Source organism: Balaenoptera borealis (assembly GCF_965194805.1).
Source record: "Balaenoptera borealis genome assembly, chromosome: 11".
NCBI classification, from domain to species: domain Eukaryota; kingdom Metazoa; phylum Chordata; class Mammalia; order Artiodactyla; family Balaenopteridae; genus Balaenoptera; species Balaenoptera borealis.
In genome coordinates this window covers 92,431,945-92,453,402 of record NC_138868.1, presented here as the reverse complement: position 1 = coordinate 92,453,402, position 21,458 = coordinate 92,431,945, and the positions used below count along the sequence as shown (strand labels likewise).

The 21,458-nt window shown below is 37.5% G+C and overlaps 1 protein-coding gene across 2 annotated transcripts in view; it reads left to right on the top strand.

The window, feature by feature from the left end:
- The window catches only part of DDX10 (DEAD-box helicase 10), a 248,912-nt gene that overhangs the window by 154,767 nt on the left and 72,687 nt on the right, over positions 1-21,458 (top strand). The window lies entirely within an intron of this gene.

The following is a 21,458-nucleotide window of genomic DNA, read 5'->3' as shown; positions in this document are numbered from 1 at the left end:
AAAAATACATAAGATAATTTGTTTGTTGGGCTTTGCCCTCCTGCCCTCACCATCTTTTTCCATTATGTTTTGTGTGTATTAAGTATAGGAGATGGTTGACTCTGTGGGCCAGGCCTGATAGGATTTTATTCTATGTCATCTTCAGACTAGAGAGACAGCTTGTGTGAACCCAACTTGCTAATAGATAACCCTGAAAGTATTGGTTGCTTCAACTCCTAGAACCTAGGGGAAAGCACTCTGTATCTCCCACCTTCACTGTATTCTGTAAACAGAAATTTTCAGCAAGTGTATATGTACAGTTTCTTTCAAGTATATGTACAATTGTAAACACCGTCATCCATGTGCAGCTAAAATTTTTATCTGGTGTGTTTGACACCAAGGAAGGTTCAGCTTCTGCATTCTGAGGACATTTAGTAGAAATGATTTCCTAGAACCAGGGCACAGAAATGTATGTCATTTCTCATGCTGTATCTCATTGTGCTATGCCTGACTAGCCATCATTTCTTCTTAGCAGTTAGCAAAGATCTGACTCCCTTGAGTAAAGCCGGAATGTTCTTTGTCATTTTTTTCCATGCTGACCATAGCACTTAGAGAGCAAGTCAGAGATGATAACTCATGCTGTAGTTCTGAAGTGGGAAGCAATTAATCTTCAGTGTAAGATGAAAAGACTGCTTATATTCAGTATTAAATATCACTTTGTCTTCAAAGGTGCCCTAAAACGAGAGCTACAGTGTGTGCAGCCTAACTGCTAAATCAGGTGGTGGATTCTGTATTTGCTTTTAAAATGCAGATGTGAACTGTCATGGCATGGAAATGAGATCTCAGGGACTATAGTGGGAAAATTTTAAATTTAAGAAGGAAATCTTAACTTTAATGAAAGCAGTTGATATTTATGAAAATTGTATGTTCAGCATAAAAATAAATCATTTTATTTTACTAAGAAGCTCTCATTTCTTTCTGCACATGAAATTATAAAATGAAAGATATCAATACAGTCTGGAGCCAAAAGAAAACCCTGTATTTCCTTTGTGTGTATTTGTGCATATTTGTGTATATTACCAAATCTGGTTTATTTTTTATACTTGTTGATACTGTATGCTTCATCTTTTGTAGTGGTTTAAGCCGTAAGAAAGAAATTGCTCTCACCCTTGAGCGTGCCTCATGTGCCTCTTCTTTTATTTCCCTATAAGTTGCTGTATGTATTTGGTTCTGATACTGTGCCAGCTGGGAAATGAAAAGCCGTAAAGGCCGTCAGAGTTAGGTTTTGCCACTGGGGTAGACCTCTAAAGTGAACTCCTCAAGCCAAGCCCGTCCCTCCACTCCACACCCCTTCCCCTGTTTGTCATGTGTGTTTTGTTTCCTGATGTCTAAGAAAGGAGGAGGACTTCCTTGTCAAGAGGTTGTCTCATTTCTGTATAAGTGCTAAGGACTGTTCTGGGAACAAAGAAAAGAACAGCTGACATGGCTTTGCTGCTCAGCCAGCAGCTTTCAATAGACAGAGGCGGTGTTTTAGTATTGCTCTGAATAATCGAGCTGCCTCCATTTCACAGCCCTGTGTGAGTGCTCAGAGACAGCAGCCCTCTTTTTTTTTTAATTAATTTTTATTGGAGTATAGTTGCTTTACAATGTTGTGTTAGTTTCTACCGTACAGCAAAATGAATCAGCTATAGATATACACATATTCCCTCTTTTTTGGATTTCCTCTTATAAGAGTGATATTAGCAGAGAGATGAGAGGACAGGTTGTATCCAGGACTCGAATATTCCTCAACACACCAAGGACTGACAGCAGTGACAGATTCAGGCTGACTCATGGAGGCCAAGGAATTAGCTTGGGCTAACCTTTTTGCACCCAGCTTCTTTTCAAATGAAAGTGACAGAGGATGGAGGCTCTTACAGCTTTTCAGGTACCCCTTTGGAAACAGACCCAGAAGATGTTGGAGGGACTCTGTAGAGAGGTGATGGGCCAGAGTTCTGTGATAGCTAAGAAGAAATATATGAGATGAATTTTCAGGTTTTCCAATTGTTTGTGTGTGTATGCACGCACAAGCTTTAAATTATGGATATGTCTTAGTTTTAGAGTAAAAATTGTCTTCTCTTTAATATGTCTAAACATAGTCGTTGTGTGACTTGAGGCTGTTGCCTTCTGAGGCCTTCTGGTCAGCTTCAATCCAGAGCATCCTTCAGTCTCTGAACCTATATCTAAAAGATACCTTAGTGGTGAAAGAAAGTGGTGTGTGCAGACTTACGATAGCACCGGAGGTGTTTTCTTACCCATTTATACCTATTTCAAGAAATCAATGCATAGAAACTGGAAGTTTGAGAAAGGGAGACTCACAGAACAGTTTTCTACCTTGTTTTGTGCTTCATTTAGCAAACATCATGTTATAGGAGGAGGAACATAGAAGACACAGAGTATTGCTTTAAAAATTGGAAAAATGTGTTAGAATAAAAGTTGATAGTATTATCTTTAGTTCCAAGACAAGAGAAGGTTTAAAGATATTGTGAGTTCTCAATTTTATAAATGATGCTTGGTGGTTATCTCTTCCCAATACACAGTAAGTATTCCTAAGAAAAATTTCTTTGAAGTTGGAGTGCAGTAAAATAAAGTTGGAATGGACCTCTCAGAAAGCTGATGCAACTTTTTTTTGAAAGATGGTTATAAGATCTGCCTAGAATACATTATGTGCAGTGTCAGGAGTTGGAGAGAAATATGAAGTTGAAACTCCTAAGAAAGTTTTCAGGGTACCCAATGTCTAGTGATTTGAGAGAGAGAGGTCTTTGGGTATCAAAACTTTCCTTAGCATTGAAATATTTGAACTGCTAAAGAATATTTGACTTTTACCTTAGCTAATGGGATGTTGTGTGTTCTTATAAGTTAGAAATTTTAAACTGAGATCTGAAAAAGTAGTTGGAGCAATGATGAATAGACCACATTACTTTTTGGATTCAGGGAGGTTACATAATCCTAGAAATACAGCTTTACCTCATTATCCAGCTAGATTTCCTCATGTTACTTTGATGGTCTCAAGTGCTTGTACCAACCTGTGGTGGCTGGAAGGATTTTACAGAAATGTAAAGAAATAAAGTATGTGGTTGGTAAAACTGAACACTGAGTGTGAAGGAGCAAAGAGTAGAAAACAGCTCAGAGGCACTTAAACACCAGAAAGTTAAGCATTGCTTGGACTTTATATTACAGATGATGCTTATAGTTTTTATTTTTTAGGCATGGGGGAAATTATATGAAAATAATTAAAATGATGTATGTTTTGAGGTTGATGTTATGTAGCACTGTAAATTTTAACTTGATTTTCTCTTTCTGTTTTCTTTTATTGCTTTTTAAAATTTTAGTGACTCTGGAGCACTTTATTAATGTACTTCATGAATAGTAGTCTTAGGAGATAGTTTTAGGTAAAGTGGTTTTGGTTAGTTCTTTCACGATAAGAGTAGAAGAAGTTGTATAATTTTAGAACTTGAATATACCTGAGAGATGGTCTGGAGGTGTTTCCTAAAACTGGTTTATAATATCTTTTTCTCTGGCTAACAATAGTTTCATAAAGCAAAGCTAAATTTATTTATTTTGATATTATGTTCTTTTGAAATGTTTTTGAACTTTTCCTGGTCCATGAAATGTAAGAATGGAAATTCCAGCAGTTTTAAATAGTGCATTGAGTAGCCTAGGGGTTCTGCAGAGGTATACCACCCCCCCTCCCATCCCCCCAGGATACAGGTGGGTTATTTGGGCAGGACTCCAGGCTCCCATTTTGTCTTCAATAAGAGTAGCCCCCTTTTTTTCTCTATGTATACTGAAGCTTCCAGGGAAACTTTTGTTTGAAATAATGGTTCTACTTAAATACATACATCCATTCATACTTGTTATTTTTAAAATACCCAAATAAAGTAAAGCTAAAAGCAAGTAAATGACTTAACATCGTCACTGGCTTCTCTGATGGCAGAACCGCTATGTGTACTCAGGCTCCCTGAATCCTCATTTCCTGTTATTCTTATTGCACCATGCAGTTTCTGTATGTTACTTTTTACCTCTTCTATTTCTATTTTTTTTTCTTTAAGAAACAACCCTGATCTATGGTATATAGGCTAACAACTATTCATAGAAAATTACTCATAGCAAATGCCTTGAGTAAGGAGAGAACGCCACACTAAGACTGGAAAGCAGTCTGTGTCTCGATTGCTGGGTGACCCCTTGTTCTGAGCCAAAATATGTAACAAGAAGTATGTCTTACTACAGGCTTATCTGCTAAAGGATTATCTCTCCTTGTAGAGCTACAAATAGACATTGATAAATGTTGGTAATGGTCATTCACAACTTTTCTAGGTCTTCAGCCTTTGCATTTATTCCCTTTTGGCAGTGCTTTATTGACTGACACCAAACTAGTATTTTTTAATTTGTGGGGAAATACCTCCTTATTCCATATATTTCATATAAACCTTCTACCCCCCCTCCCACCACCTTTTTTCTTTTTTGGCATTTTATAACATTGAAATATTTAACTGGTCTCTTCCTTTGTTCTTAATATGTTTAGGATTTCAAGGGCTCTAGAGGATTGTTTATTTCAAACCAAACAGCTTTTGATAAAATTAAAAACAAGATAATGGAAACGTAAGTTTGTTTATAGTCCCAATTCCCAGTGAAAGCAAAGGTACTCCCTGGAAGTAAATTGCTCTCCCATTTGAAGGGTCCGAACTCTTCCAGAGCACCGATTGCTGCACTGATACAGTCACTTATTCAGTGGTGTCCTAAATGAAGTCATTCAGTTTCTCTAAGCAAACTATTCAAATAATACCTTATTTTAGTGCTATAATAAGACCCATTAAGCTGTCCTTCTACTTCTTAAATAAACAACATTGAGTCTTTTAGAAGGGGTGCTTTTTCTGTTTAATATCTACTTGAGTTAGCAATGAAAACCCAAGTAGCTTTTATTGTAGTTCTAGTGTTGGTTTGGTTGTGTGGAGATTAATGTAGTGGTTTTTGAATTTTTTCCCCTCTCTTTCTTTCTTTGGTGATAATGAAGAAGGGGATCACTAGGTTCGAACTTTTAACCATCTTGGGTTATTTAAGAGGTACTTCCAGTGTTCACTGTAAGAGAATTGCCCTTTTCTAGTCATGAAGATTTAAAAGTTAACTATGGGAGAAGGAACGGTTCTGGTCATGCATATCATCCAGACGGTGAATACATGCTGTTCTTTTAAGACTCAGTTTATGGGTCTTTTATGAAGATTTTTCCAACCCTCTCAGATATAATATGGACTCCTGCTTTTGTAAGACTTACTCCAGCCTCCTTTATGAAGCATCTGGTGGTTTATAGCACTTATCTGGACACGTGTCTGTTTTTCCTGCTCAGCTCGAAGTCTCGTTGTTTGTATTCCCTATCACAGTGCTTGGTTCATAATAAGCACTTAGTAAATATTTGAATGAAGGAGGGGGTGAATGAGTGACTTAAAGGGATACAGAGCACAGACTGTAAAATTCTTTATAGTGGTAAAATATATCATCACATTTGCTACTTTAACCGCTTTTCTGTGTACCGTTTGGGAGCGTTGATTACATTCACATTGCTGCGAACAGCTGCCACTGTCATTTCCAGAGCGCTGTCATCATCCTGGGCTGAAATTCTGTGCCCCTTAAACAGCAGCTCTCCATTCCCACCTCTCCCAAGGGTACAAGCTTTTAAAGAGGAAAGTCATATTCCTAATCATTCTTTAACAGGTGAGAAAGTGGAGGCCTTTAATGAATAGGTGATTCTTCCAGTGTCTTACAGTTAATTAATAGCAAAATAGGGCTAGACCCCAGGTCTCTGAGTGATTTGTGTGTGCTTTTTTAAAAAATTATTTATTTATTTATTTATTTATTTATGGATGGCTGCGTTGGGTCTTCGTTTCTGTGCGAGGGCTTTCTCTAGTTGCGGCAAGCAGGGGCCACTCTTCATCGCGGTGCACGGGCCTCTCACCATCGCGGCCTCTCTTGTTGCGGAGCACAGGCTCCAGACGCGCAGGCTCAGTAGTTGTGGCTCACGGGCCTAGTTGCTCCGTGGCATGGGGGATCTTCCCAGACCAGGGCTCGAACCCGTGTCCCCTGCATTGGCAGGCGGATTCTCAACCACTGCGCCACCAGGGAAGCCCTGTGTGTGTTTTTCATTCTGCTTTAAACCCTCTCTATAACCATACAGTAAATACCAAAGAGCACTGAAAGCAGTTTAGAGTTTTGTTAGATTTATTTTATTTAAGGTGTCGCATTTTAAAATATAATAAACTGACGTTATTAATACTACTCTCAGTCACAATCTCAACACTTATTACGGACTGTAGCCCAGGTGACATTGAAAGTTTCCATAGCATCAATGTTAAACTTACCAAAAGATTTAAAAAACAGTATCCATTTTTTTCCCCCTCCAGAATAAATAGGAATTGTAATAATGACATTAGTTTGGAGTATAACTTTCATGGTCAATGTAAAGCATAATAGTAACTAGTAGCTGCTGTCATTCATTGACTGCCTACTCTGTTACAAGTACTGTAATTAAAGGCTTCACATACATTATTTCTTTAATCCTCATAAGCAGTGCTATGAGGTAACTGGTATTATCGCCATTTCCAAGATGAGGAAAGATTATGCAACTTCCCCAAGATCACAGAGCTAAGGATATGGCAAGCCAAACTCAAATCTACTTTACTGAACTCTTTTTTTTTTTTTTTTTAAATATTTATTTATTTATTTTGGCTGCACCGGGTCTTGGTTGTGACACGTGGGATCTCCATTGCGGTATGTGAACTCTTAGTTGTGGCATGTATGTGGGATCTAGTTCCCTGACCAGGGATCGAGCCTGGGCCCCCTGAATTGGGAGCGCGAAGTCTTACCCACTGGACCACGAGGGAAGTCCCTACTTTACTGGACTCTAAAAGAGCCTTGACCCTTAAGCATAAGGCCATACTGTCCCCTCATTTCCAAGGCAGTCAAGAGTATTCACATTTGAGAGCCCTAAAAGCTAAAATAGAAGTTACAAGTAAATACTTTCTTCTCCTGAAATTTCCCTTCTTATCCACAGTTAGTTCCCTGTTATAGTGGTTACTTTAAGAAACAGAACAGATAGTTGCATAACCATTGGCAGATATAGAGTATTGTTAATTTCCTGCTAGTTTCTATAAAACCTCACTGTAATCCCAGTAGTCAAGTTTTTTTCTTATGAATGAAGTATTATGAAACAATTTACCATTATTTCCAGCCCATGGAGATCAGTTAAAATTGTCACATTCTCCTATATTTACTTTTACACAAACTTTCCCTCTGCCTAGAATGTCCTGTCTTCATTACTTCTTCCTCCTAGCACCATTTCCTTTTTTCTGAAGCCTTTCCTGCCTTCTTCAGGAGATTTAGACATTTTTTCCTTTCTGCTCTACTCTACTTTTTGGACATTATTCTGTCATGATACTTAGTGATTGTCTCTCTTACCTCTAGACTGTAAACTCCTTGTGAGCAGCAACTGAGATTTTTCATAGCTGGCATATAATAAATGCTCGTAAATATTTATTGAACACATCAGTGAAATGCAGGTATATTTATTCTTAAAGTTAACATTTACATGTTAATGCTTTGTCAGTTACAGGCTCCTTGAAATCCAGCAACTGGGCCCATGGAATACAGTGGAGTTGCATCATATGCATTTAAATTTCAGCCAAACTGTGAACGTACCCAGCATACCTGGGCTCACCAAGTTGATGCTCCTCTCCTCCCCCATCTTGTTTATTCAACACAATTTCAGACAAACCCATTAACTTACATTAAGGTTATAGATGCTTAATACTAAAACAGAATGTAGTAAACTCTTAGGCAGTCAGGATCCCTTTATTTTTTTTATTTTTATTTTATTACTTTATTTTTTATTACTTTATTTTTAACATCTTTATTGGAGTATAATTGCTTTACAATGGTGTGTTAGTTTCTGCTTTATAACAAAGTGAATCAGTTATACATATACATATGTTCCCATATCTCTTCCCTCTTGCGTCTCCCTCCCTCCCACCCTCCCTATCCCACCCCTCTAGGTGGTCACAGAGCACCGAGCTGATCTCCCTGTGCTATGCGGCTGCTTCCCACTAGCTATCTATTTTACGTTTGGTAGTGTATATATGTCCATGCCACTCTCTCACTTTGTCACAGCTTACCCTTCCCCCTCCCCATATCCTCAAGTTCATTCTCTAGTAGGTCTGTGTCTTTATAGCCAGGATCCCTTTAGAATACTTGAGCCATATCCTATTTGCTAAGAATATATTACCTTAAAAGTTGAGCTGTCCTAATATGTACATATTGATTTTCCTTTTCTTCCCGCCTTTTTTCTAACTTAGAGGTTCTCAAGCTTTAGTGTAGTTGAATACAGAAAACTATGTGTATTGTACTTTATGGATGATAAAAAGAACATTCTAGGGTAGTTTGATCGTGATGATTGTCACCTTGCCTGCTTATTTTGGAACCTAACCTCTATTGGAGTTGTGCAACTTCATTCTGTCATTCAGTACCTTGCTCACAAATATTTGTTGATTGACCAAATCAGTGGATCCTGCTAAAACTTCTTTGTTCACAGTGTCATGTTGAATATTATATTTGATGATATTGAACATGGGTTGCCTGAGTAATTGCAACCTTATTGAAATGTGATTAGACCATGAAAGAGCGAGCACAAAGATGCAGGTCTGTCTTCACTTCCTGACTTGTGAACACTGAGGGCGCTGCAGGGGTGTTAAGGTTAAGGGTAATCCTAAACATGTGCTGTGCGAGACATTAACCCTGAGAACAAGAAGAAATTTTTTGGAAAACAAGCCATATTTGTTACTTTTAAATTTGCAATGCAGTACCAGATTGAGACAGAATTTTTGAGACAGAATTTTAATAGCTATTTCAGGAGGTGTTCTAATACTTCCTAGAGAATGTTGTTTCTTTTATAAAACTTGCAAAATAAAAATGTTCTAACCACATAAAATTGGAAGAAAATAAACTCACAACACAGTTGAATAATGTGTCAAAAAAGCACTCGTGCTTACGTTCTCTCTTTCACTCTCGTGTGTATATATATATATATATATATATATATATATATATATATATATTATATATATATATATAATTTTGTATATGTTATAGATGAACATTGTATTATTGAATGGTCTGTTGGATTCTGCTGAGTTGGGTGGTCATTTAGGTCTATTAGGACTCCGAGTTCAGATTGGACCAAATGGAATCAAGTAATCCTTGTGATGCCCTTTATACTCATGGTTTATTCTCCTTATCTTAAGTTAGGATATGATGATTTATAGTCTTCTCTTTTTAACAGTTTAATTGAAGTGTAGGTTAAATACAATATTATATTAATTTCAGGTGTACAGCCTAGTGATTCAACATTTATGTACCTTATGAATTGATCACCACAGTAAGTCTGGTAACTGTGTCACCATACAAAGTTAATGGAATAGTATTGAGTATGTTCCCTATGCTGTATATTATGTCCCCATGACTTATTTATTTTATAACTCTAAGTTTGTACCTCTTAATCGCTTTCACCTATTTTGCTGCACTCCCCTGCCCTCTGGTGACTACTGGCTTGTTCTCTGTATCTATGAGTCTGTATCTATTTTGTTTTGTTTATTTGTTTTGTTTCTTAGATTCCATATATAAGTGAACTCATATGGTATTTGTTTTTCTCTGACTTACTTTTATTAGCATAATACCCTCCAGTTTCATCCATATTGTCACAAATGGCAAGATGTTATTCTTTTTTATGGATGAATGATAGTCCATAGTGTATATATGCACTTCTTTATCCATTCATCTATCAATGGGCACTTCAGTCACTTCCATACCTTGGTTACTGTACAGTACCATACAGTTTTGATTACTATAGCTTTGTAGTATAGTTTGAAATCAGGGAGCATAATACCTCCAACTTTGTTCTTCTCTCTTAAGATGCTTTGGCTATCTGGTGTCTTTTGTGGTTCCAGCAAATTTTAGGATTATTTATTCAAGTTCTGTGAAAAATGCCATTGGTATTTTGATAGGGATTGCATTGAATCTATAGATTGCTTTGGGCAGTATGGACATTTTAACAATATTAATTCTTCCAATCTGTGAGCAAGGTATACCTTTCCATTTATTTGTGTTGTCTTCTGTTTCTTTCATCAGTGTCTTATAGTTTTCAGAGTAAAGGTTTTCAACTCCTTGGTTAATTTATTCCTAGGTATTTTATTCTTTTTGATTTGATGGTAAATGGGATTGTTTCTTAATTTTTCTTCCAGATAGCTCATTATTAGTGTGTAGAAATGTGATCGATTTTTGTATCCTGCAACTTTACTGAATTCATTTATTAGTTCTGATAGTTTTTTGGTGGAGTCTTTAGGCTTTTCTCTCTGTATATAGTATCATGTCATTGGCAAATAGTGACTTTTACTTCTTCATTTCCAGTTTGGATGCATTTTCTCTCTTTTTCCTGTCTGATTTCTGTGGTTAAGACTTCCAATACTATGTTGAAAAACAAGTGGTGAGAGTGGGCATCCTTGTCTTGTTCCTGATCTTAGAGGAAAAGCTTTCAGCTTTTCATTGTTGAGTATTATGTTAATTGTGAGTTTGTCATATATGGCCTTTATTATGTTGAGGTATGTTCCCTCTATGCCCACTTTCTGGAGAATTTTTATCATAAATGGATGCTGGCTTTTGTCAGATGCTTTTTCTGCACCTATTGAGATGATCATCTGATTTTTATCCTTTAATTTGGTAAGGTGATGTATCATATTGATTGATTTGCAGATATTAAACCCTGGAATAAATCCCACTTGGTTATGATGTATGATCATTTTAATGTGCTATTAGTTTCTCTTTGCTAATATTTTGTTGAGGATTTTTTCATTTCTCTTCAACAGGGGTGTTGGCCTGTAGTTTTGTTGTTTTTTTTAAATGTCTTTATCTGGTTTTAGTATCAGGGAGATGCTAACCTTTTAGCATCCTTCCTCAGATTTGGAAGCATTCCTTCCTCAGTTTTTCAGAATAGTTTGAGGATAGTTGTTAACTCTTCTTTAAGTGTTTGGTAGAATTCACCTGTGAAGCAGTCTTGTCCTCAACTTTTGTTTGTTGGGAGTTTTTTGATTACTGACTCAATTTCATTACTGGTGATTGGTCTGTTCAGATTTTCTATTTATTCCTGAATCAGTCTTGGGAGATTGTATGTTTCTAGGAATTTATCCATTTCTTCTAGGTTGTCCAGTTTGTTGGTGTATAATTATTTGTAGTAATCTCTTATAATCCTTTGTATTTCTGTGGTGTCAGTTGTCATTTCTCCTGTTTCATTTCTGATTTTGCTCATTTGGGCCCTTTTTTTCTTGATGAGTCTGGCTAAAGGTTTATCAATTTTGTTTATCTTTTCAAAAACCAGCTCTTAGTTTCATTGATCTTTTTTATTATCTTTTTCAGTCTCTTGTTTCATTTATTTCTGCTCTTATCTTTATTATTTTCTTCCTTCTACTAACTTTAGGCTTTATTGTTCTTTTTTCCCCCCCTAGTTCTTTTAGATAAGAACGAGATTGTAAGATATAAGGTTAAATTGTTTGACCTGCTGGTTGTTTAGCCTCCACATGTTCTTGTTTTTTCCAGTTTCTTATTGTAATTGATTCATACCATTGTGGTTGGAAAAGATGCTTGGTATGATTTCAGTCTTCTTAAATTTATTAAGACTAGTTTTGTGGTGTAACATGTGATCTGTCTGGTAGAATGTTCCATGTGCAGTCGGAAAGAATGTGTATTCTGCTGTTTTGGGGTGGAGTGTTTTATATGTATATATGTATTAAGTCTGTCTGTCTAATATGTCATTTAAAGTCACAGTTTCCTTATTGATTTTCTGTCTTGATGATCTTTCCATTGATGTAAGGTTTTAAAGTCCACTACTATAATAGTATTAGTCAATTGTCCCCTTTATGTCTGTTAATGTTTGTTTTATGTATTTAGGTGCTTCTTTGTTGTATTTACAAATGTTATATCCTTTTGTTCGATTGATTTCTTTATCATTAGATAAAGTAATGCCCTTCTTTGTCTCTTGTTAGTCTTTGTCTTAAAGCCTATTTTATCTGATATAAGTATTGCTACCCCAGCTTTCTTTTTGTTTCCATTTGCATGGAATATCTCCTTCTATCCCCTCACTTTCAGCCTGTGTGTATCTTTAGCTCTGAAGTGAATCTCTTGTAGGCAGTATAAAATGGGTCTTCTTTTTTTATTTATTCAGGCATACTATGTCTTTTGATGGGAGTGTTTAGTTCATTTACATGAAAGTAATTATCGAAGGTATGTACTTATTGCCATTTTACTGATTGTTTTCTGGTTGTTTTTTGTAGTTCTTTTCTGTTCCTTTCTTCTTCTCTTCCCCTGTGATTTAATTGTTTTAGTTGTGTGTTTGTACTCCCTTTTCTTTATTTTTTGCATATCCGTTACAGGTTTTTGGTTTGTGGCTAACCATGAGGTTCATATATAACACCTATGTATATAGCAGTCTATTTTAAGATGATGGTCACTTAGGTTTGAGGCATTCTAAATGCACTACATTTCTGTTACCTTACCCCCGCCCACGTTTTATGTTTTTGATGTCATATTTTACGTTGTAAAATTTTGTGTATTGTTTAACCAATTCTTTTAGATATAGATGATTTTACTACTTGATACACTACCTTTACTATATATTTGCTTTTACCAGTGGAATTTTTTTTGTTTCATAATTTTCTTGTTTCTGGTTATGGCCTTTTCTTTTCCATTTAAAGAAATTCCTTAAATGTTTCTTGTAGGGTGGATTTTTTTTTTTTTCATTTCTGAATGATAACTGCTGTGTAGAGTATTCTTGGTTGTAAGTTTTTTCTTTCAGCACTTTGAATATGTTGTGCCAGTCTCTTCTGGTCTGTTAAGTTTCTGCTTAAAAATCAGCAGATAGTCTTGTGTTGGCAGGCAGACGGGGAACCTTCTATGTAACTAGTTGTTTTTTTCTTGCTGCTGCTTTTAAGATTCTCTGTTTCATTTTTAACTTTTGACTTTTCAATTATAGTGTGTCTTGGTGTGGGTCTCCTTGGGTTCATCTTGTTTGGGGCTCTCTGTGCTTCCTGCACATGGATGTGCATTTCCTTGGCCAGGTTAGGGAAGATTTCAGCCATTATTTCTTCACATAGGTTTTCTGTCTTTTCTCTTTTTCTCTCCTTTTGAGACCCCTGTAATGTGAATGTTAGTATGCTTGGTGTTGTCCAAGAGGTCCCTGAAACTATCCTCATTTTAAAAAAAATTCTTTCTTCTTTTTGTTTTTTGGTTTGGGTGATTTTCACTGCGTTGTCTTCCAGATTGCTGATCCATTCTTTTCTAATCTGCTGTTGATGCCTTCAAGTATATTTTTTATATCAGTTATTATATTCTTCAGTTCTGACTGGTTCGTTTTTATATTTTCTGCCTCTTTGTTGAAGTTTTCACTTGAGTTCATCCATTCTTTTTCTAGTTTTGGTGAGCATCTTTCTTTGAATTCCTTATCTGGAAGATTGCTTATCTCCATTTCATTTAGTTCTTTTTCTGAGGTCTTGTCTTGTTCTTTCATTTGGTAGATCTTCCTTTATCTTCTCATTTTTCCTAACTCTCTTATGTTTGTTTCTGTGTATAAAGTATATCAGCTATGTCTCCCAGTTTTAAGAGTGGTTTTATGTAGATGGTGTCCTGTGGGGCCAAGTTTTGCAGTCCCCCCTTGTCACCAGAGCCAGGTGCTCTAGGGGTATCCCCTGCGCGGCCTGCATATGCCCTCTGTTGTGGTTGGGCCGTTATTCCTGTGGGTGTGTTTGGCCCCTAGGCCAGCTGGCTGAATGGCTTTGATATGACTGTTGTGGACACCTTGGTGGGTGGGGCCCGTCTTTGGCTGTCTCTGAGCCCTGGCTGTGACTGCTACATGTGTGCTGGTGAGTGGGTCTGGCCCTACGCTTGGCTGGCTGGGACTGCTTTGGGCACACTGATGTGTGGAGCTGGCCCCCGGTGTGACTGGCTATGAGGCCCGACTGCAACTCTTGCAGGTGTGCTGGTGTGTGGAGCTTGCCCTTCGGAGTGGGAGCTAGTTTGGAGGGGTGCTAGGCAGGGCAGGTTCTTAGGGGGACGTTGCAGCAGAGTGCATGGCATTAGCTAGGTTGATGGAGAGGTGACAGACATGGTGCCACCAGTGCCAGGCCAGCTAGGTAGAAGGAAAAAAAAATGGCGCTTGCCAGTGCTTTTGTCCCAGGAGAAAGTTCTACCAAATCCATGACATACACCATAAAATTAGTCAGTGAATCTTCTTGTATTAGCCAAGTGCTTTTTAAGCTGCTGCCTCTATGCTGGGACTTGGAGTGAGTGAGTTTGTACGCAAGCCCTTCAAGAGGAGTCTCGGTTTCCCACAGTCTTCCTCCAGCTCTCCCAGACGTAAGATCCATGACTTTTCAAAGCCAGATGTAACAAGAGGAGTCTCGGTTTCCCACAGTCTTCCTCCAGCTCTCCCAGACGTAAGCTCCATGACTTTTCAAAGCCAGGTGTAATGGGAGCTGATCCTCCTGGTCCAGGTTTCCCAGGCTGGGGAACCTGATGTGGGGCTTGGACTCATGGCTCCTCAGGGGAGACCTCCATAGTTGTGACATCACTCCCGCTTGTGTTTCACTGTATCATGGGTGTAGGTTTTGACTAGACTATGTCTCTGCCCTTCCTACCAGTCTCAGTATGGTCTTTTCTTTATATCCTTTAATTATAAAAAATCTGTTCTCCTAGTCTTCAGTTTGTTCTCAGAGATAGTTATCCTGTGTGTAGTTGTAGTTTTGATGTGTCTGTAGGAGGAGGTGAGCTCAGGATCTTCCCACTCCACCATCCTGATCCACACTCCTTGAACAGTCAATGGATAGAAGTTTTGTGTTAATTCCTAAAGGCCATTCCTGATCTTGGAGTTTGATGGGAGGATAAAGCTGATTCCTAATTTTCCATTGTTTATGGTTACTACTCCTGTGTGAAATACTTTTCAGTGAATAAGGAAACCTCTTTGGGGAGGGTGAACTTTTACTGTGTTCTGTGGTGTTTGTGGAGTATAAAGTAGCTAAGCTTTATTGCCCCTTCTTTTGTAAATTAAAAAAAATTTTTTTTTATATTTTTATTAGAGTATAATTGCTTCACAATGTGATGTTATTTTCTGCTGTAGAACAAAGTGAATCAGCTATATGTATCCCCATATCCCCTCCCTCTCAAACCTCCCTCCCACCCTCCCTATCCTGCCCCTCTAGATTGTCACAAAGCATCGAATTGATCTCCCTGTGCTATGCAGCTGCTTCCCACTAGCCGTCCATTTTACATTTGGTAGTATATATATGTCAATGCTACTCTCTCACTTCATCCCAGCTTCTCCTTCCCCCACTGTGTCAAGTCCGTTCTCTACGTCTGCATCTTTATTCCTGCCCTGCCACTAGGTTCATCAGTACTGTTTCTTTAGATTCCATATATATGTGTTAGCATACGGTATTTGTTTTTCTCTTTCTGACTCACTTCACGTTGTATGACAGACTCTAGGTCCATCCACCTCATTACAAATAACTCCATTTTGTTCCTTTTTATGGCTGAGTAATATTCCATTGTATATATGTGCCACATCTTCTTTATTCATTCATCTGTTGATGGACACTTAGGTTGGTTCCATGTCCTGACTATTGTAAATAGTGCTGCAGTGAACATTGTGATACATGACTCTTTTTGAATTATGGTTTTCTCTGGGTATATGCCCAGTAGTGGGATTGCTGGGTCAAACGGTAGTTCTATTTTTAGTTTTTTAAGAAACCTCCATACTGTTCTCCATAGTGGCTGTATCAATTTACATTCCCACCAACACTGCAGGAGGGTTCCCTTTTCTCCACACCCTCCCCAGCATTTACTGTTTCTAGATTTTTTGATGATGGCCATCCTCACTGGTGTGAGGTGATATATCCTTGTGGTTTTGATTTGCATTTCTCTAACAGTTAGTGATGTTGAGCATCTTTTCATGTGTTTGTTGGTAATCTGTATGTCTTCTTGGGAGAAATGTCTCTTTAGGTCTTCTGCCCATTTTTGGATAGAGTTGTTTGTTTTTTGATATTGAGCTGCATGAGCTGTTTGTATATTTTGGAGATTAATCCTTTGTCAGTAGCTTCGTTTGCAAATATTTTCTTCCATTCCAAGAGTTGTCTTTTCATCTTGTTTATAGTTTCCTTTGCTGTGCAAAAGCTTTTCAGTTTCATTAGTTGCCATTTGTTTATTTTTGTTTTTATTTCCATTACTCTAGGAGGTGTGTCAAAAGGGATCTTGCTGTGATTTATGCCATAGAGTGTTCTGCCTATGTTTTCCTCTAAGAGTTTTATAGTGTTCGGCCTTACATTTAGGTTTTTAATCCATTTTGAGTTTATTTTTGTGTATGGTGTTAGGAAGTGTTTTATTTTCATTCTTTTACATGTAGCTGTCCAGTTTTCCCAGCACCACTTACTGAAGAGGCCGTCTTTTCTCCACTGTATATTCTTGCCTCCTTTGTCAAAGATAAGGTGACCATATGTGCATGGGTTTATCTCTGGGCTTTCTATCCTGTTCTATTGATCTATATTTCTGTTTTTCTGCCAGTACTATACTGTCTTGATTACTGTAGCTTTGTAGTATAGTCGGAAGTCAGGGAGCCTGATTCCTCCAGCTCCATTTTTCTTTCACAGGATTGCTTTGGCTATTCGGGGTCTTTTTTGTTTCCATTCAAATTGTAAAATTTCTTGTTTTAGTTCTGCGAAAAATGCCATTGGTAATTTGATAGGGATTGCACTGAATCTGTAGATTGCTTTGGGTAGTATAGTCATTTTCACAATGTTGATTCTTCCAATCCAAGAACATAATATATCTGTCCATCTGTTTGTATCGTCTTTGATTTCTTTCATCACTGTCTTATAGTTTCCTGCATATAGGTCTTTTGCCTCCTTATGTAGGTTTATTCCCAGGTATTTTATTCTTTTTGTTGCAGTGGTAAATGGGAGCATTTCCTTAATTTCTCTTTCTGATTTTTTGTTAGTGTATAGGAATGCAAGAGATTTCTGTGCAATAATTTTGTATCCTGCTGCTTTACCAAATTCATTGATTAGCTCTAGTTGTTTTCTGGTGGCATATTTAGGATTTTCTATGTATAGTATCATTTCATCTGCAAACAGTGACAGTTTTACTTCTTCTTTTCCAATTTGGAATCCTTTTATTTCTTTTTCTTCTCTGATTGCCATGGCTATACCTTCCAAAACTATGTTGAATAATAGTGGTGAGAGTGGGCACCCTTGTCTTGTTCCTGATCTTAGAGTAAATGCTTTCAGTTTTTCACCATTGAGAATGATGTTTGCTGTGGGTTTGTCCTATACGGCTTTTATTATGTTGAGGTAGGTTTGCTCTATGTCCACTTTCTGGAGAGTTTTTATCATAAATGGGTGTTGAATTTTGTCAAAAGCTTTTTCTGCATCTATCGAGATTATCATGGTTTTTGTCCTTCAGTTTGTCAATATGGTGTATCACATTGATTGATTTGGGTATATTGAAGAATCCTTGCATTCCTGGGATAAACCCCACTTGATCATGGTGTATGATCCTTTTAATGTCCTGTTGGATTCTGTTTGCTAGTATGTTGTTGAGGATTTTTACGTCTATGTTCGTTAGTGACATTGGCCTGTAATTTTCTCTTTTTGTGATATCTTTGCCTAGTTTTGGTATCAGAGTGATGGTGGCTTGTAGAATGAGTTTCAGTGTTCCTCCTCTGCTATATTTTGGGAGAGTCTGAGAAGGGTAGGTGTCAGCTCTTCTCTAAATGTTTGATAGAATTTGCATGTGAAGCCATCTGGCCCTGGGCTTTTGTTTGCTGGAAGATTTTATTTATTTATTTATTTACTTATTATTTATTTTGGCTCTGCTGGGTCTTATTTGTGGCATGTGGGCTTCTTAGTTGCAGCCTGCATGTGGGATCTAGTTCTGTGAACAGGGGTTGAATCTGGGCCCCCCTGCATTGGGAACACGGAGTCTTACCCACTGCACCACCATGGAAGTCCCTGTTGGAAGATTTTTAATCACAGTTTCAATTTCAGTGCTTGTGATTGGTCTGTTCATATTTTCTATTTCTTCCTGGTTCAGTCTTGGAAGGTTGTACTTTTCTAAGAATTTGTCCATTTCTTCCAGTTTGTCCATTTTATTCGCATATAGTTGCTTCTAGTAATCTCTCCTGATCCTTTGTATTTCTCCAGTGTCAGTTGTTACTTCTCCTTTTTCATTTCTAGTTCTGTTGATTTGAGTCTTCTCCCTTTTTTTCCTGATGAGTCTGGCTAATAGTTTATCAATTTTGTTTATCTTCTCGAAGAACCAACTTTTAGTTTTGTTGATCTTTGATATTGTTTCATTTCTTTTTCATTTATTTCTGATCTGATCTTTATGATTTCTTTCCTTCTGCTGACTTGGTTTTTTTTGTTTTTTGTTTTTTTGTTCTTCTTTCTCTAATTGCTTTAAGTCTAAGGTTAGGTTGTTTGAGACTTTTCTTGTTTTTTGAGGTAGGATTGTATTGCTGTAAACTTCCCTCTTAGAACTGCTTTTGCCGCATCCCGTAGGTTTTGAGTCGTCATGTTTTCATTGTCATTTGTTTCTAGGTATTTTATTTCCTCTTTGTTTTCTTCAGTGATCACTTGGTTTTTTAGTAGTGTATTGTTTAGCCTCTGCGTGTTTGTGTTTTTTACGGTTTTTTTCATGTAATTGATATCTAGTCTCGTAGCGCTGTGGTTGGAAAAGATGCTTGATAGGATTTCAGTTTTCTTAAATTTACCGAGGCTCACTATGGAGAACAGTATGGAGGTTCCTTAAAAAACTAAAAATAGAACTACCATACAACCCTGCAATCCCCTGCAAAACCATAATTCAAAAAGAGTCATGTACCAAAATGTTCATTGCAGCTCTATTTACAATAGCCAGGACATGGAAGCAGCCTAAGTGTCCATCATCGGATGAATGGATAAAGAAGATGTGGCACATATATACAATGGAATATTACTCAGCCATAAAAAGAAACGAAATGGAGTTATTTGTAGTGAGGTGGATGGAGTTAGAGTCTGTCATACAGAGTGAAGTAAGTCAGAAAGAGAAAAACAAATACAGTATGCTGACACATATATATGGAATCTAAGGGGGAAAAAAAAAAGCTCATGAAGAACCTAGTGGTAAGATGGGAATAAAGACACAGACCTACTAGAGAATGGACTTGAAGGTATGGGGAGGGGGAAGGGTAAGCTGTGACAAAGTGAGAGAGTGGCATGGACATATATACACTACCAAACGTAAAATAGATAGCTACTGGGAAGCAGCCGCATAGCACAGGGAGATCAGCTTGGTGCTTTATGATCACCTAGAGGGGTGGGATAGGGAGGGTGGGAGGGAGGGAGATGCAAGCAGGAAGAGATATGGGAACATATGTATATGTATAACTGATTCACTTTGTTATAAAGCAGAAACTAACCATTGTAAAGCAATTAAACTCCAATAAAGATGTTAAAAAAATAAATTTACCGAGGCTTGATTTGTGACCCAAGATGTGATCTATCCTGGAGAACCTTCCATGAGCACTTGAGAAGAAAGTGTATTCTGTTGTTTGTGGATGGAATATCCTATAAACATCAATTAAGTCCATCTGGTCTAATGTGTCATTTAAAGCTTGTGTTTCCTCATTTATTGTCTGCTTGTATGATCTGTCCATTGATGTAAGTGGGGTGTTAAAGTCCCCTAATATTATTGTGTTACTGTCGATTTCCCCTTTTATGGCTGTTAACATTTGCCTTATGTATTGAGGTTCTCATGCGTTGGGTGAATAGATATTTACAATTGTTATGTCTTCTTCTTGGATTGATCCCTTGATTGTTATGTAGTGTCCTTCCTTGTCTCTTGTAATAGTCTTTATTTTAAAGTCTGTTTTGTCTGATGTGAGTATTGCTACTCCAGTTTTCTTTTGATTTCCATTTGCACGGAATATCTTTTTCCATCCTCTCACTTTCAATCTGTATGTGTCCCTAGGTCTGAAGTGGGTCTCTTGTAGACAGCATATATACCGGTCTTGTTTTTGTATCTATTCAGCCAGTCTCTGTCTTTTGGTTGGAGCATTTAATCAATTTACATTTAAGGTAATTATCGATATGTATGTTCCTATTACCATTTTCTTGTTTTGGGTTTGTTTGTGTAGGTCTTTTCCTTCCCTTGTGTTTCCTGCCTAGAGAAGTTCCTTTAGCATTTTTTGTAAAGCTGGTTTGGTGGTGGTGAATTCTCTTAACTTTTGCTTGTCTGTAAAGCTTTTGATTTCTCCGTCAAATCTGAATGAGATTCTTGCTGGGTTGAGTAATCTTGGTTGTAGGTTTTTCCCTTTCATCACTTTAAATATATTTTGCCACTCCCTTCTGGCCTGTAGAGTTTCTGCTGAAAGATCAGCTGTTAACCTTATGGGGATTCCCTTTTATGTTGCTTGTTGCTTTTAATATTTTTTCTTTGTGTGTAATTTTTGTTCATTTGATTAATGTGTGTCTCGGTGTGTTTCTCCTTGGGTTTATCCTGTATGGGGCTCCCTGCACTTCTTGGACTTCATTGACTATTTGCTTTTCCATGATGGAGAAGTTTTCAGCTATAATCTCTTCAAATATTTTCTCAGACCCTTGTTTTTTTTTTCTTATTCTTCTGGGATGCCTATAATTCGAATGTTGGTGTGCTTAATGTTGTCCCAGAGGTCTCTGAGACTGTCCTCCATATTTTCATTCTTTTTTCTTTATTCTGTTCTGTGGCAGTTATTTCCACCATTCTGTCTTGCAGCTCACTTATCCGTTCTTCTGCCTCAGTTATTCTGCTATTGCTTCCTTCTAGAGTATTTTTAATTCCAATTATTGTGTTGTTCATTACTGATTGTGTTTACTCTTTAGTTCTTTTAGGTCATTGTTAAACGTTTCTTGTATTTTCTCTATTCTATTTCTGAGATTTCGGATCATCTTTACTATCATTACTCTGAATTCTATTTTAGGTAGTTTGCCTATTTCCTCTTCATTTATTGGGTTTTGTTTGTTTTTATCTTGCTCCTTTGCCTGCAAGATATTTCTCTGTTTTCTCATTTTGTCTCATTTACAGTATTTGAGGTCTCCTTTCTCTAGGCTGCAGGGTCGTAGTTCCTCTTGCTTCTATTCTCTGCCCCTGGTGGTGAGGTTGTCCCAGTGGCTTGTGTGGGCTTCCTGATGGGAGGGACTTGTGCCTGCATTCTGGTGGGTGGAGCTGAGTGTTTTCCCTCTGGTGAAGGCGCCGTGTCAGGTGGTGTGCTTTTGGGTGTCTGTGAGCTTAGTATGACTTTAGGTAGTCTGTGTGCTGGTGGGTTGGTTTGTGTTTCTGTCTTGTTT